Below are 14,739 nucleotides of genomic sequence, written 5' to 3' on the forward strand. Positions count from 1 at the left end.
GCACTCAACACAGGAGCTGTTTGTCCTATTTAAATCATTCTTATTCAATGTTTCCCTTTCATGAACATTCACATTAGACAATGGTCTGCATATCCTTTTCAACCTCCTAGTACATTTTGTCACCTTACTCACCGTCTCCAGAGACACTGTTCCTGTATACACACACAAATGTCAGTTTGTCACCTTAATATAAAAAAAATGAAATATTTTTATTTGGAATCACTCCATTTATTTATTTAGACAATCTCCTCTTTAATTGTGGATCTTTATCACGTTACCTCTTTCTGCACATCAGTGATAATTACACTTACCACTAAACCCCTCTAATTTAAAATTTCAGATACAAGCCACTAAGTTAAAATACAATGTTCTGAATTTTATTGCAGCTTTGTTAATAAGTAAATACCATTAATAATGGGGGGATTTCAATTGGCATCATGGGAATGTAGCACCCAGGTTAAGTGCCTGGAGCTATTCAATTAACTGCATTGCTCCCCGTACTTAACCCAGTAGATGCACTTTAAGGCGACTATTGCTGGGGTTTAGCTGCGGTAAACGGCTTCTCTCGTGTTAATAAGCTGGCGTGATGCTGTTACCCCACGTGTTAAGACAGTGACTACCTCTGAGGCACTAGTTAGCGCGGATTTATGTGTGCATCCCCAGGAGTGTGCTAGCAGAAATCCGCTAATCGTGGGCTTACAGTATGAGCAATTGAATAGCACTCTACAGAAGTTGATTGTCGCATTTAGATCATTCTTATTCAATGTTTCCCTTTTTCATCCATCTGGGGGAATCCTATTACTTCTGGGTTATGCGTAGTATGGAGTCGAACACTAATTGACTGGCTCCTAACACCTATATAACCCCTCCCCTTCAAACAGAACCTCAGTCTTGTTTTTAGTGCCTTGGAGTAAGGCACTAGCTAGGTCTTAGCTTTTACTTAGGTTTCATTTCTTTATTTTGGTGTTTGGTTTGGGTGGTTAGTTCCTGGCAACAGGCGACAAGCACTAGCAGAGTGGTAGTTAGATAGAATAGAGGTTTGTGTGAACCCTGTATCTCACTCTAAAGACGGCCCTTGGGAATGTCACCAAACTACATAGGGTCTCTCTCCATACAAGACACACAGCTGAGGGGGCTACTGGCAAAAGAAAAGGTAAGCTTTATACATTTTATGTAAAATACCTTGTTGCTGTTTTTACTGCCTCCCGGCACATCGCTTTTAAGCAGAGCGGCCGGGCATGTTATTACTCACGTGGCTGCAGCTGTAAGGCCGGAATGTCTCACACCTCCCCGGGCTTCCACTGCACCCACCGCTTTCATAGTGTTACGGTCTCTAGCTATACCTTTAAGGTAGCCGTTAGAGTCCAGATAGACAGGAAGTAGATGTCAGAACTCGAGTTCCTAAGAAGGCCGGTGGTGGAACAAATGATGCGGGGAGAGATGAGAATCTGGTTGTTGCAGTCTTTAAGAACCGATGGTGCGGCCATTGTGCCGATGGTGGCTAATGAGCCGATGTTGTGGCTGGTGAGCCAATGTTGCGGCTAATGGGCCGATGATTAAGACCAACGGGCCTAAGTTGCGGCTGGTGAGCCGATGTTGTGACCAGTGGATCGATGATCTAGCAGGCAATGGGCCGATGATGCGGCTAATAAGCCGATGATGAAGGCCAATGGGCCTAAATTGCTACTGGTGAGCCGATGTTGTGACCAGTCGGTCGATGTTGCAGCCAATTGGCCGATGCGGCTAATAAACCGATGATGACTGCCACTGGACCGATGGTACGGCTGATGGTTCAGCAATGGGTGCTGTGGCTTGAGGAGCCGATGACAGCACGAGGATGCAGGAGCTGTGATGATAGCCGATGTCCTGGAGGCGCTGCTTGTACTGTGGCGGCTGAGTGCCGATGATGGAACCGGGTGCAGATGGAGGCTGGAATGGCAGCACTGCAGGAGTTGCCGGGGGAGTCGGTCAGGAAGCTGAGTACACCCTCAGTGTCAGCCGACAGCAGACAACACCTGGTGCTGCATCTAGGAGAGCTGTAGGCAGCACGAGGGCAGCCGAGAGGAAGTCTGTCCTGGAGCGGCTGAGCAGTCGGAGGAGACACGGAGGACTTGTAGCAAGTAAGTAATGCTGACCATGCTGCAGAGCCGAGCGCTGAAGTAAACGCTATAGCCGTTGAGGCAGCAAAAGTTCAGTAAGTTTAAATAGAGGAAGGACTCATCAGGTGAAATGGGAGGAACCCAACCCAGGTCTCAGATGTCCGGATCTCCTGGGGGCAGGTCCAGTGGGAACAGGAGCAGGAGAATCTTGGGCCATGTACAAGTCCTGGTCTGGACTTGTAACAGTAACCCCCCCCCCCCCCCCTTGACGCTGAGTTGAAGAACCCTTAGAGCCTGGTTTAAATGGGAAGTCCCGGTGGAACGCCTTCAGCCTGGGAGCATGTAAGGCGTCTTCTGCCACCCATGACCACTCTTCAGGTCCATAACCCTTCCAGTGCACCAGAAACTGGAGGTGACCCCTAGAAACTCTCGAATCCAGGATTCTTTCAACAATGAATTCTTGTTGGCCTCGAACCTCCACTGGTATGTGTCTGGATACCCGAGGACTCCCAAACTTGGCAGAAGTCCATGATCCTCTTTGCCCGGGCTGAAGCTTTGGTCAAATTCGCATGGACCTTACACCAAATGCGCCGTAATTTGCAAACCTCCAACCTAATTAGCAAGTATGCATATAGAAAAAAAGTGCTGCGCTTATGTGTAGTATAGTGTGTGTGTGTATGTGTATGTATGTATATATATATGTGTGTGTGTGTGTATACACACACACACACACACACATATATACACAGTGTGTATATACAGTGAGAAACCAGGTTGCTTTGAATTAATGATCACTTGATTATTGCAAATAGTATCAAGTTCAATATTTATTTGTTTGAATAATTAGTGATTTTAGTTAGTTATTATTTTGTAATACTCATTTAATGTACATTTATTCATTATTTTTTGGACTTGATACTATTTGCAATAATCAAGTTATCTGACTATAAAGAAACTATTATATTAGGAACTGATAATTGGCAACAGAGACAATTGTGATTGACACCTCGGAACACCAATCATATGCTCAGAAGTGATCTGGAACACCCTCATCAATTAACCAAATCCTTAAATAAGACAAACGGAGAAGCACAAGCATAGCAATCCCCAGAGGAAGACCGACATTTGGTAGAAACCCGTTGAGAGTACATACTAACTTTGCACATTAAAGATAAAGACATCCGGATGGGAGCTCCAGCACTGCAGCGATCATGTGGTCAATCAAACTCCCGACGGTGAGAGAGGAGAAGGTAGCAGTACGGGCAGCAGGGAGATCGAGCGTTGGCATGGAGGAACAGTCGGCGTGGCAACCAACAGGTGAGTCTCCGTAGTGGCAGGGTATCCGGCGATCGGCCTTCACAAGCCTTGACCCGGCATACCCCCCCGTAGACACTGGAAACAGCTCCAGAATACCGAACACTGGGGAACGTCCATAACAAGGCGGATCTAAGTGATTAGGCAGTCTGGGACTGGACCTGGTCCGGAGCGCCTGACAATACTCACGCCGGCAACCCTCGGTGCAAGTGTGCTGTCTGACCCCCTCGTACCGCTGCATGTGCACCAACGGGATTCCCTCCTACATTGTTTTTGATTTTATTTTTTATTCATTTTTTACATGATAAGCGCAGCACTTTTTTTCTATATGGTGTTGAGAGCTGCTGGAGTTCTGCTTGGAGGAGACTCACTGAGGATTACAGAGGTTGGTTGTATATTAACAGATAAGCAGTTTAAATGGAATTACTTATTTTGGGTATTAACCTGGTGATCGGTGTTGAGCTTTACTACACGTTCTTTGGAATCTAGGCAGTAATGTACAGGGGTATACTAAAGTTTGTTTGCCTTAGGTTATTTTTGCAAATGAATATGGACTTCAAGGAGTCCGGGGCTTTTTTTTGCATTTAACAGATGAATTAGAGTCTTATTTAGCCCATTCTTTTTTTTCTATTCAAACAGTGCCACACTTTTTCCAGAGGAATTTAGGTAGCTATTTGTATTGGTTAGACTTGTCTTTCTTTCTCTCAGTATGGACAAGCTAGACAAGGGTTCCAAAGAAATGGGTTCAGTCACTTTTTACACTTGTACAAAAGCAGAGGCCACAGCCACTAAGAGATGTTCAGGCTATTCCTCTAGATTTTTCTGGAGAAGAGGCCTCAGCTACCTTTTCCCAGGAAGAAGGGAAATTGGATTATGACTGGGAAGACACCTCAAACTGGGAGGGTGACTCCCATTCTGGTCCAGGAGTTTCTATGTTGAAAGATGAGAGCATTTGCATCTACAGGATACCGCTATTCCAGTAACTAGTTCAGTTTCTTTAAACGTAAGAATAAACATGTATCTGTTTTCCCGGAATTTCCACATTTTGGGGAAATATTAAAAGAAGCCTGGTTAAAACCTGATTCCAAATTTAATGTTTCGAAAAATTTTTATCTTTTTTCGGAAGAGGATACCAAGCTTTGGGAAATTCCTCCCATGGTGGATGCTCCAATTGCTAGGTTGGTCAGGAATACTGTTATTCCCACAACACAGTCTGTAACTCCTAAAGATCCTATGGATACGAAGAATGTACTTAAATCTAGGAGTCTCACTGCACCCAATTCTGGCCAGCGCCTGGCTGAAAAAAAGCTGTCCCTGGATGAAACAGATGATTACTGGATTTCAATCAGGGGATTTGTCTAAAGCTAGTTCTTTAGCTGATCAGATTTTGTAAGCTTTAACTTCTATATTTGATGCTTTAATAGATACTATTCAGGTACAGTCTCAAATTTCGGCTTTGGCCATTTCCGCCAGGCGTTCGCTATAGCTTAAAACATGGAAGGCAGACATAGAGTCCAAGCATGCGTTAGAGGCATTGCCTTTTGAAGGAGGTTTTTTGTTTGGTCCAAAATTAACTAAACTTATTTCTCAGGTCACAGGAGGAAAAAGTCCTTACCTTCCTGTAACAGCACCAAAATCAAAATCCCCTAGGTTTTGGTCCTTTCAGACTCAATGCAGGGGAAGCTTTCAGGCATTCCAGGGTGTACCCAGGGGTCTCCGAAGAGGGACCTTCAGGGGACGTGCTGTCCCCGGCACCAGATGGCCTGCTGCTAAGCCAGCAGGTGAATCCACATAACTGTCACGGTACTGGGACCCATCCGCTGGTGGGAGGCCTCTTACTTAATTTTTGGGAAACTTGGATTCAATCCAATCCAGTCAGCTAATAACTAGGGGTTACATTTTTGATTTGTAGGGTCTTATTCCAGACAGATTCTTTTCCACTCCTCCCCGTGGATGGTTGCAGAAAGGCAGCTCTCATACAGGCAAGTTCTGCGCTTTCCAATTTCGGAGTAATTATTAAGTTTCCGGTGCTACAGCAAGGCCTCTAGGGTTCTACTCCAGTCTTTTCTTGGTAGACAAACCAGACTGCTTGTTTCATCCCTTTCTCAACCTCAGGGGGTTAAATGCCTTATCTCCATTTGGCAAATTACAAGATGGAGTCCATAAGGTTAGTCATTTGTGCCATGGAGGAAGAGGAATTTCTGGCCTCCATAGATATCAAGGATGCCTACCTCCATATTGCTATATGGGAGGGGTCATCAACATTTGCTGCAGTTTGCAGTGGGGCATTGGCATTTTCAGGTTCTGCGATTCGGTTTGGCCACCGCTCCCAGAGTCTTTACAAAGGTTATGGCACACAGGATCTCCCTACTGAGGAGTGGGGGATTAAATATGTTGGCTTACCTGGACAATTTGTTGCTAAGGGCACACTCAATAGTCATATTGCAACAACAACTTCAGATTACCTTAGGCATGCTCCAGAGATTCGGCTGGATCATCAAGTTTCCCTAATGAAATTTAAATTCTATCACAGAGGATGGTATTTTGGGGTCTTCTCTTCGACACCCATTGTTCACAGAGTGTTTCTTCCGCAGGCAAAGATTCAAGATCTTCAATCCAAGATAAGGATATTTTTACAGATGTCTCATCTCAGTCCTTAGGGCTATGCAGCTACTGGGAAAAATGGTGGTTTCATTCGAAGCCGTTCCTTCCTCCATATTTCATTCCTGACCACTGCAAAACCAATTGCTTCATTGATTGGTGAAGCCAGAGCCTTGAATAAACAGGCAGATGTTCAGATTATTTCTGCAGGCCCGACAGTCACTTCTACGGTGATTACAGGATGCAAATCTGAACAAGGGTTGCCAATTGTCAGTAATTGGATCATTGTCACCACAGATGCCAGCCTAACAGGCTGGAGGGCGGTGGCTCTAGACAGGTAGTTACAGGGTCTTTGGTCTGTGCAGGAAGATTCTCTTTCCATAAATATACTGGAATTAAGGGCGATTTGGTTTACATTGGTTCAGGCTCAATTCCATCCAAGGAGCCTACCAGTGCAAATCCAATAAGACAATGCCATAGCAATTGATTATATAAACAAGCAGGGTGGTACATGCAGCTGGCAAGCAATGAAGGAGGTTTCTCATATCCTTCATTGGGTAGAAATTTGGGTTACAGCTGTTTCAGCAATTTACATTCCAGAGGAGGACAACTGGGAGCTGGACTTCTTAAGTCGCCACAGTGTGCATCCAGGGGAATGGGAATTACTTCAGCAGTGTTTGCGGAAATAGATTCCAAATGGGGCTCTCCAGACATAGATCTAATGGCTTCTCGTTGAAACAAGAAACTTCCAAGGTACGGATCTCTGTCCCGGGATCCTCAGGCATCTCTGGTGGATGCCATACTGCACCTTGGGTGTTCCAGCTGGGATACATCTTTCCTCCTCTGGTGTTACCAAAGGTAATTCAGATTCGATCAGTGGCACGGCCGGTCATTCTGGTGGCTCCATTGTTACACAGTTCTTCGGAACATGCTGGCAGATGTTCTGTATCTTCTGCCCCTGCGTCCAAATCTGTTACTTCAGGGTCCATGTCGTCACCCCTATTTGCCTTGCTTGGCTTTGAGAGCAAGGGTCTTGATCCAATATCTTGCGGACCAAAGCGTTTTCAGAATCTAGGAGATATACAGTGAGCGCTATCAATTAATACGAAAGAATGTGTATATAGTATGGGCTAGTCTAGGCTGCCCTTACAATGTGGGTCTGGATACTCCACAGAAAATAAGGTATACAACTTTAAAATAAATAAAGGCCCCTGTGACCAGCTGCTGATTTAAAATGTTTAGTCAATTCAAAAAATACACAATAATAAATACACATAAAAATGCCAATTCCTCTAAATTATATTAATAACAGTAATAATAGCATATGCTTATTCTAAAATAATATTTAGTTCCTGGTCGTCAACTGAAAATAATCCTAATATGACCCATTCAAATTAATGGAACTTAATAAAATAAGGTTATAGCAGCATTAAAGTTTGTTAGTATCAGCAGGTTAGTATCAGGAAGTGCAGTACAGCAGATAGTTAGTAAGCCGAGGGATTGTAAAAACCAGCAACTTGTTATGGACAAAGTTCATGCATGCGTTACTTAGAATCCTCTACCGTTATTAAGGGAGGATATCTCCAAGCAATCCGTGCTTGGTGTGTCTTAGCAAATGTGCCAATGCAATAATCCTGGCATTCAAAGCCAACGTAGTTGTAGATGGTACGTTTAATACCTGATGTGTCCCGCTGGTATATCTGGCGGCTGCTCACCCTGTCTCCGGTGGCGCAGAGTCCCAATGCAAAGGGACCTCAGCTCCTGTGACGCGGCCCCTCCGCAAGCTTGGAATGGGGGTGATGCGGATGTAATCCACTGCTTCCTCATGTTGCTGTAATCCGAATGCTGCTGTACGGACTTCCTGTTTCTGCATTCAACCTGCGTGTCACCGACAACCAATCAACTGATGCGTTTCTCCGCCCACAAGACCGGCGGTTTCTTCAGAGGGATGATCTTGCAGCAGTCACAGCCTCCTTAAATACCTCATATGAGGGCTACTAATTAATCAACTTTTGGACAGGTTGTCTCATTTATTATCCACTTTGGGTCTTTCATGGAAACTAGTATATCACTACCGTATACACATTAACCCTCAAGGATGGATTATCTCTATTGAACAGAACATAATAAAACTTTAAATTTACCATAAATTATGACGTTAAGGTGTAAAATCTTTTATCTTTTTCTAATCCCACTAATTCTATATTTACATCATATTCTAACATATTTCGAGAACTAAATATCATTCTAGATGGTAAATTGGTTGCTATAATTCTGAATCCTTCACATATTTTCATTGTGATAATATTCCTATATCATTACCAATAATAACCTCATAACCACTTTTCAGAATCTGTTGTGAAAACCATGATACAGGTTCGCAAAACAGTCACTTCCCAGATTTAGCATTGGATATGGAAGATATATAATTATTGGTGTGAATGACACAAGTTCATACCTGAAAGGTTCCCAGTGTCTCGTCTCTTGTCTTTTCTGCAAGAGTGGTTGATTAAGGGTCTTAGACTGTCCTCTCAAGGGACAAATTTTGGTTCCTCCTTGGGGCTTGAATTTAGCTTTTGAGGCACTTCAAAAGACACTGTGGAATCTGTAGAATTGCGATATCTCACTTTAAATACTGTTTTCCTTTTGGCCATTGCCTTGGCCAGAAGGGTATCTGAGTTAGTGGCTTTCATTTTTCATGAGGATAGGGTAGTGTTACGCCCTAAACCTTCCTTTCTTCTGAAGGTGGTGTCGACTTTCCACATTAACCAGGATATTGTCCTTCCAGCTTTTCGCCAGGACTCAGTGACTAGTGAAGCTTCTTCTTTAGCACTATTGAATGTGATACGTGTGTTAACGCATTTACTTGGATCTTACTGCATCTTTGAGGCTTACGGATTCTCTTGTTGTTTGATGCACCAAAAAGAGGCTGGCCAGCCTCAAAAGGATCCATTGCTAGATGGGTCACTTCTGCCATTCGGCATGCATATTTGTTTTCAAATGTGATAGTTCTGGCCTCGATTCAGGCCCACTTGACTCGTGCTGTTGGGGCTTCTTGGGCTGTACAGCATAGTGTCTTGGTTGAGCAGCTGAGCAAAGCAGCTATCTGGTCATCCGTACACACTGTGACAACATTTTATAGCTTCCATACATTTGGACCGAGGGATGCCAGTGTTGGGCAGAAAATTCTTTGAGCGGTCTGTTCCGGGGCTCCCCCCCCCCATATTCCTCTTAAGTGGCTTGCTTTGGTATATCCCAGAAGTAATGGCATCCCCCAGATAGATGAAAAAGGAAATTTGATTTGTATTCACTGTAAAATCTCTTCTTTGGCGTCCATCTGGGGCATGCTGGGTTCTCTCCCTTGTTTGGTTTCATACTAGTTACCTGTTGGTTTCTGGTTTCTGGTTTCTCAGTTCTTCCGTGGGTCATTCTCCGGCTTTGTTAAACATAGACCTGAGGTTCTGGTGGAAGGGAAGGGGAGCCAGTTTTAATTAGTTGTGTCCGACCCAACACCTCACTATGCATAACCCAGAAGTAATAGCATCCCCCAGATGGACTCCAAGGAAGAGATTTTACTGTGAGTAAAATGTAATTTTCATGCACAATCACATTAGACAATGGTATGAGAAGTCTGTATATCTTTTGCAACCTCCTGGTACATTTTGTCACCTTGCTCACCATATCCAGAGCCACTGTTCCTGTATACACATACAAATGGCAGTTTGTCACCCTAATACAAAACAAATATATATTTTAATTTGTTATAACTATACTTTTGTTGGAATCACACAATTTTATATTGTAATTAAGCAAAACTTAATTACAGTGATAATGAAACTTACTATTAACCCCTCTAATTTAAAATTTCAGATACAAACCATTAAGTTAAAATACATTGTTCTGAATTTGACTACAGCTTTGGCAATAAGTAAAGTGTAACCTCCCCATCCCATTACAGACAGCTGATGGGATCGTTATGGAATCAGAGACAGGTCAGAAAGTTAAGGATGCAGTCATCTGAGTTACTATAATGTCACTGGTACTGCCCCTGTGGCTGAGTTAACCCAGGGGTTGGCAATGGTTTTGGGCGCCATGCATTCAACATTACAAGCCAAAAAAGTTTTCTGAATGCCACCACTATTCCAACATATACAAACATTTACTTAAGTAATATATGTGTACTAAAATGTCAGTGGTTTCCCATCTCTCCTTTTTTTTTAAGTTAACTTGCTCAGGTTAGGTCAGAGGTTCCCAAATGCGGTCCTCAAGGCACCCCAACAGTTCAGGTTTTAGAGAGATCCATAGCTGAGCACAGGTGATTAAAGCAAATTGAGGTACTAATTAAGTCACCTGTGGTCATGCATGGATAACCTTAAACCCTGGACTGTTAGGGTGCCTTGAGTATCGAGTTTGGGAACCTCTGGGTTTGGTTAATAATTTGAATTCTGGGACAAAGACATGCTTCAGAATTTTGTATTGTTATCCGACTGTGAGCAGGACTGACAGTGTCAGGATTAATGCCCAGGCTACACTAGGTATGCAGGCCTTGTGTTTGATTTGGAGAGGGTCTAGAGCACGGGCTGGGCAATAAGCAGCCTGCCAGCTGCTGCTGAACTACAATTCCCAGCATGCCTTGCAACAGTTTTAGCATGGCCAAATAGTAAAACTTTGGCAAGGCATGCTGAGATGTGAAGTTCTTCAACAGCTGGAAGGCTGCTTATTGCCCACCCCTAGTCCAGAGTGACAAAGAGGTCTCCTCGCACCTAATTGGAATGGAATGGTCCCGCAGGTACCACTAAAAACTCCTTGAGTGTAATTTTGTGGCACTAGTGCCGAGAGTTGCCTACCCCTAAGTTAACCAATCAACACCATCCATTCCTGTAACAAGATTCCATTTGTTCTGTGTCTGCTGTTAGAGAAGCACCACCATCCTAACTTGGCAACCTGCAGCACAGGAGTGAAACAGGGTATGGTGGTCATACTTAGGTTTAAACATGAAACATATTTCATGTATATTGCGCACAGTAATATGCAATCTCAAATACAGTAAAGTCAAAAACTGTCTTTACTGGCTTTCTTAATTCCTTTCAACCAGCTGCACTTAAGTCTTTTACCATAACTGTATAATTACCACTATCATCGCAATTAACTCTGACTCTGCAAACACTTCATCCTGCTCTCAGCTACACTGTTGCTGTCAAACAATACAAGAGAATGTTGCCTATGTACTGTATACACCTGAATGAACATTTGTTATTATCACCCCTGTAAGATTGTGAGTCATGTTGATTGGAGAATTGTAAGAAAGATTTTTATTAGTAGTGCAATATATTTAAAATAAGTAATGAGAAAACATGGGCCATAGAATCAATCTTTAATTGTTGGCACATTATGGGCCTGATTCAGTTACATGCAATGATGATGGTAACAAACAGAGTTGAGTGATTTTTTTTTTTTTTTGCGAAAAATATCTAAATACTTGTATGATGCACACATTACACAGTGTGTATGCACAAAGGCACAGTTGTGATTAAGACACATGGGCGTAGATGTATGACACAGTGAAAAGAGTGGAAACGTGTGCCAGCGGAGAAGTTGCCCTTGGCAACCAATCAGCTTTGAGGATGCATTTATCAAGTACATTCTATAAAATTATAGGTAGAAGCTGATTGGTTGGTATAGGCAACTTCTCCACTGGCAGACTTCTCCACTCTTTTCACTGCTTCATATATTTACCCCATGGTAACAGAACTGTATTGTAAAACAGCTGGGTGTTACTGGGAGGTGGCTAAACAGATTTTCAGTCTTATGAGTGTTTCTTGGGCATGTCGCTATAGTGTTTGTGTACACAGATGCTTCATCGTGCAGAAAGTATTACAGCGTCTACAGATGCGCAAAGTAGGCATCTCAGGCCTTGCACATTCATATGCACGGATGTACACCAGCAAAGGGCTTTGTAGCTGCATTTGCTTAAAGTCTCAGATGGGCAACTGCCAAAAGACTCAGTTGCTTCCACCTATGTCACTATTACCCCTTTTACACCAGAGATTAAAACCCGGGTTATTGCAGGATTAATCCGGGTAGCTCCTTGGTGTAAAAGGGGAGAGGGTTGGATTCCCAGCTCGAGTGATCCAGCAATCCAACCCAGGTAACTTGCTGGGTTTAACACAGGAATGACCCGTGAAACCCTGTAGTGTAAGCGGCGCGATCCGGGTCAAGATGACCCGGAGCGCGCCACATGCTTCAGTGGCACTTGGAGATAACGTTATCTCCAAGCGTCCACTTTGACGTCGGAAGAGCCGGGTGTGAACGGCGCTGACTTGGGAATATCCTGGGTTGGCGCCAGCTAAATTCCAGGTCTGATCTGGTTTGGAACCCTGTTCCAACCTCCGGGTCAGACCTGGAATTTAGGTATAAAAGCGGCATAAACGAGTATATGTCATAGTGAATTATAGAGGAAATAAAGAGATTGTAGGGCAGAATAATCCCTAAAGGTGCATACACACGGGATGATTTTTTTGGATGATGGAACGATAACGTTATCGTTCAGTTGTCCAAAAAATCTTCCAGTTTCAGCCCCAAAACGATGAACGATAACTACCAATGCACGCTCCCGTTTGTAGTTGGTAGTTATCGTTCATCGCCCAAACCTCCCGTCCAACCTGGCGATGTTGTCTGGTTGAACATGTTCGGGGATGAGGGAGGGTGGCCGGCCCTAAACGATTTTGTTCATGAAATCGTTCAGTGTTTGTGCTCAGTGTCGTTAATGACACTGCGCACTCCCCTGCCAGGGACACACGGGACGATTTCGTTCATGGAGCGAATCGTCCCATGTGTACGCACCTTAAGGAAATTTTAGAAAGCTTTTAAATGTTCCTGAGGTGAATCAAACACTAATAGAGTTATTAATTTTAAAGCTAGAGTCTAGTAACCAGCCAATTCCTGAAACAAGTTTAGAAGTGTAGCTATAGACTTTGTTGTGACTATAGCAATGTCATCTGGGAGCATTCATTTATGGATATTAGAATTTAGCTTAAACCAATAAATATTTTGATTTACACTTGCATGGTTAACAAAGGGCTCTAAATAAACAGTAAAGAGGAGTGGTGGGAGTTGTCCTGTTTTATCCAACGACTTAAAGAGAATGGGGTCAATCTTTATTGAACAATTTGACAGATTAAATGGTTAGAATATAGGGTGTTAGGAGTTGCTGTAAAGGAAGAAATGCACAAAATTCATGGCACAAGTTTTGCAAACACAAAATGCCAGTTCACCCTGTCATGACTGTTATTGATATCCATGCTTAGAATTACAGCTGATTGATTTTGGGCATTAAGTCTGGTTTTATCCATTGACTGACAATGAAGAAGGAAACTAACCTCGCTACTGAGGCCAGGGGGTCGATTAACTAAAGTTTCTAAAAATGAAAAGTGAAGGTGTTGCCTATAGCAATCAATCACTTGTTGGTTTTAGAAGTTTTAATAAATCAATCCCCAGGTCATTGATGACAATCAGTATGTCACTGATCTGTTTGGACCTTTCAGAAACTTGAGTAAGGCAGTAAAGGTAGAATTTATGTAAGTTAATCTTTGCTTAACCCACTATATTTGTTTTAAAAAAATAGTATTACGTTGATTCCCTTATTTTGAGACATTTTTTGCATTGGTGATAATGTTACATGTGAATTTATGAGACTGTTCTAACAGCTGAAATTCTTCCATAGGTTATGTGTTGTATATGGATCTTTACCTGTAAAAATGTAAGGTTGAAAAGGAGCTCTAGTGTGACTGCTTTATGGGGTTTCCAAACAACTGCAGGTGTGGGATAAGGTGGAATATTGGTAAAAAGAAAGAAATGCTTCTAATTGAATTGTAGTGACAATATCAACATTATTAATCCTTGTTACATTTGCCTTCCAGTAAAAATTATGGTGAACAACTAAGGAAATAATGACATTAATAATGATCTGAGATGACTGATCCTAGTGTCTAAGGCAGAGGTTCTCAAACTCCACCATTACAATCCACATTTTAAAGATATTCATTCTTGAGCACAGGTGACTCAGTCAATTGGATTTAACCATCCAGACTCAAGCATGGATTTCCTTTAAACGTGGACTGTAATGGCTGAGTTTGAGAACCTCTGGTCTAAGGTATTCCTCAGAAAGATCTGATCTAATAGAATATCATCTATTCTGGAGAAGTTTAATGAACATAGAATAATCCCTCACAATGGGGTTGGAATGTCTACAGCTATCCTCCAATTTACAAGAAGAGCATTGCATATTCACAGTGTTACACTAGGTACACACTATAAGATTATCTATCCATTGTGTCTGGTTGGAATGAAAGTCAGACAAATTGGTTACATTTTGAATTAACCAGTTTGCCCAAATAACCATTTTTGTCTGTTTTCTGGTGTTTGGGAGTAAATGGGCGATTGTCATTTGCTCCCATATATTATTAGATTTATGTTCGAACCATCGAGGTTGGACAGAACATATAGTGTGTACTTAGTTTAAGAGAAGCTCAGATCTTTTTGGGTAATTTTAGCGAAGGCTATACGAAGATCTGTGTATGAGAGCATTTAGTTCCTATGCAAAATGACATAGCCTTTACTCATAAGTGTAGGAAACAGTTCCTCAGAAAGCTAACTTGACCTCTATTTGGAGAATAAATAACAAGTATAACTTAAATTTTCCTATGACTATGAGCTATATTTGCCA

Source organism: Taudactylus pleione, unplaced genomic scaffold (genome assembly GCF_031769625.1).
Source record: "Taudactylus pleione unplaced genomic scaffold, aTauple2 ptg000077l, whole genome shotgun sequence".
Taxonomy (NCBI): Eukaryota; Metazoa; Chordata; class Amphibia; order Anura; family Myobatrachidae; genus Taudactylus; species Taudactylus pleione.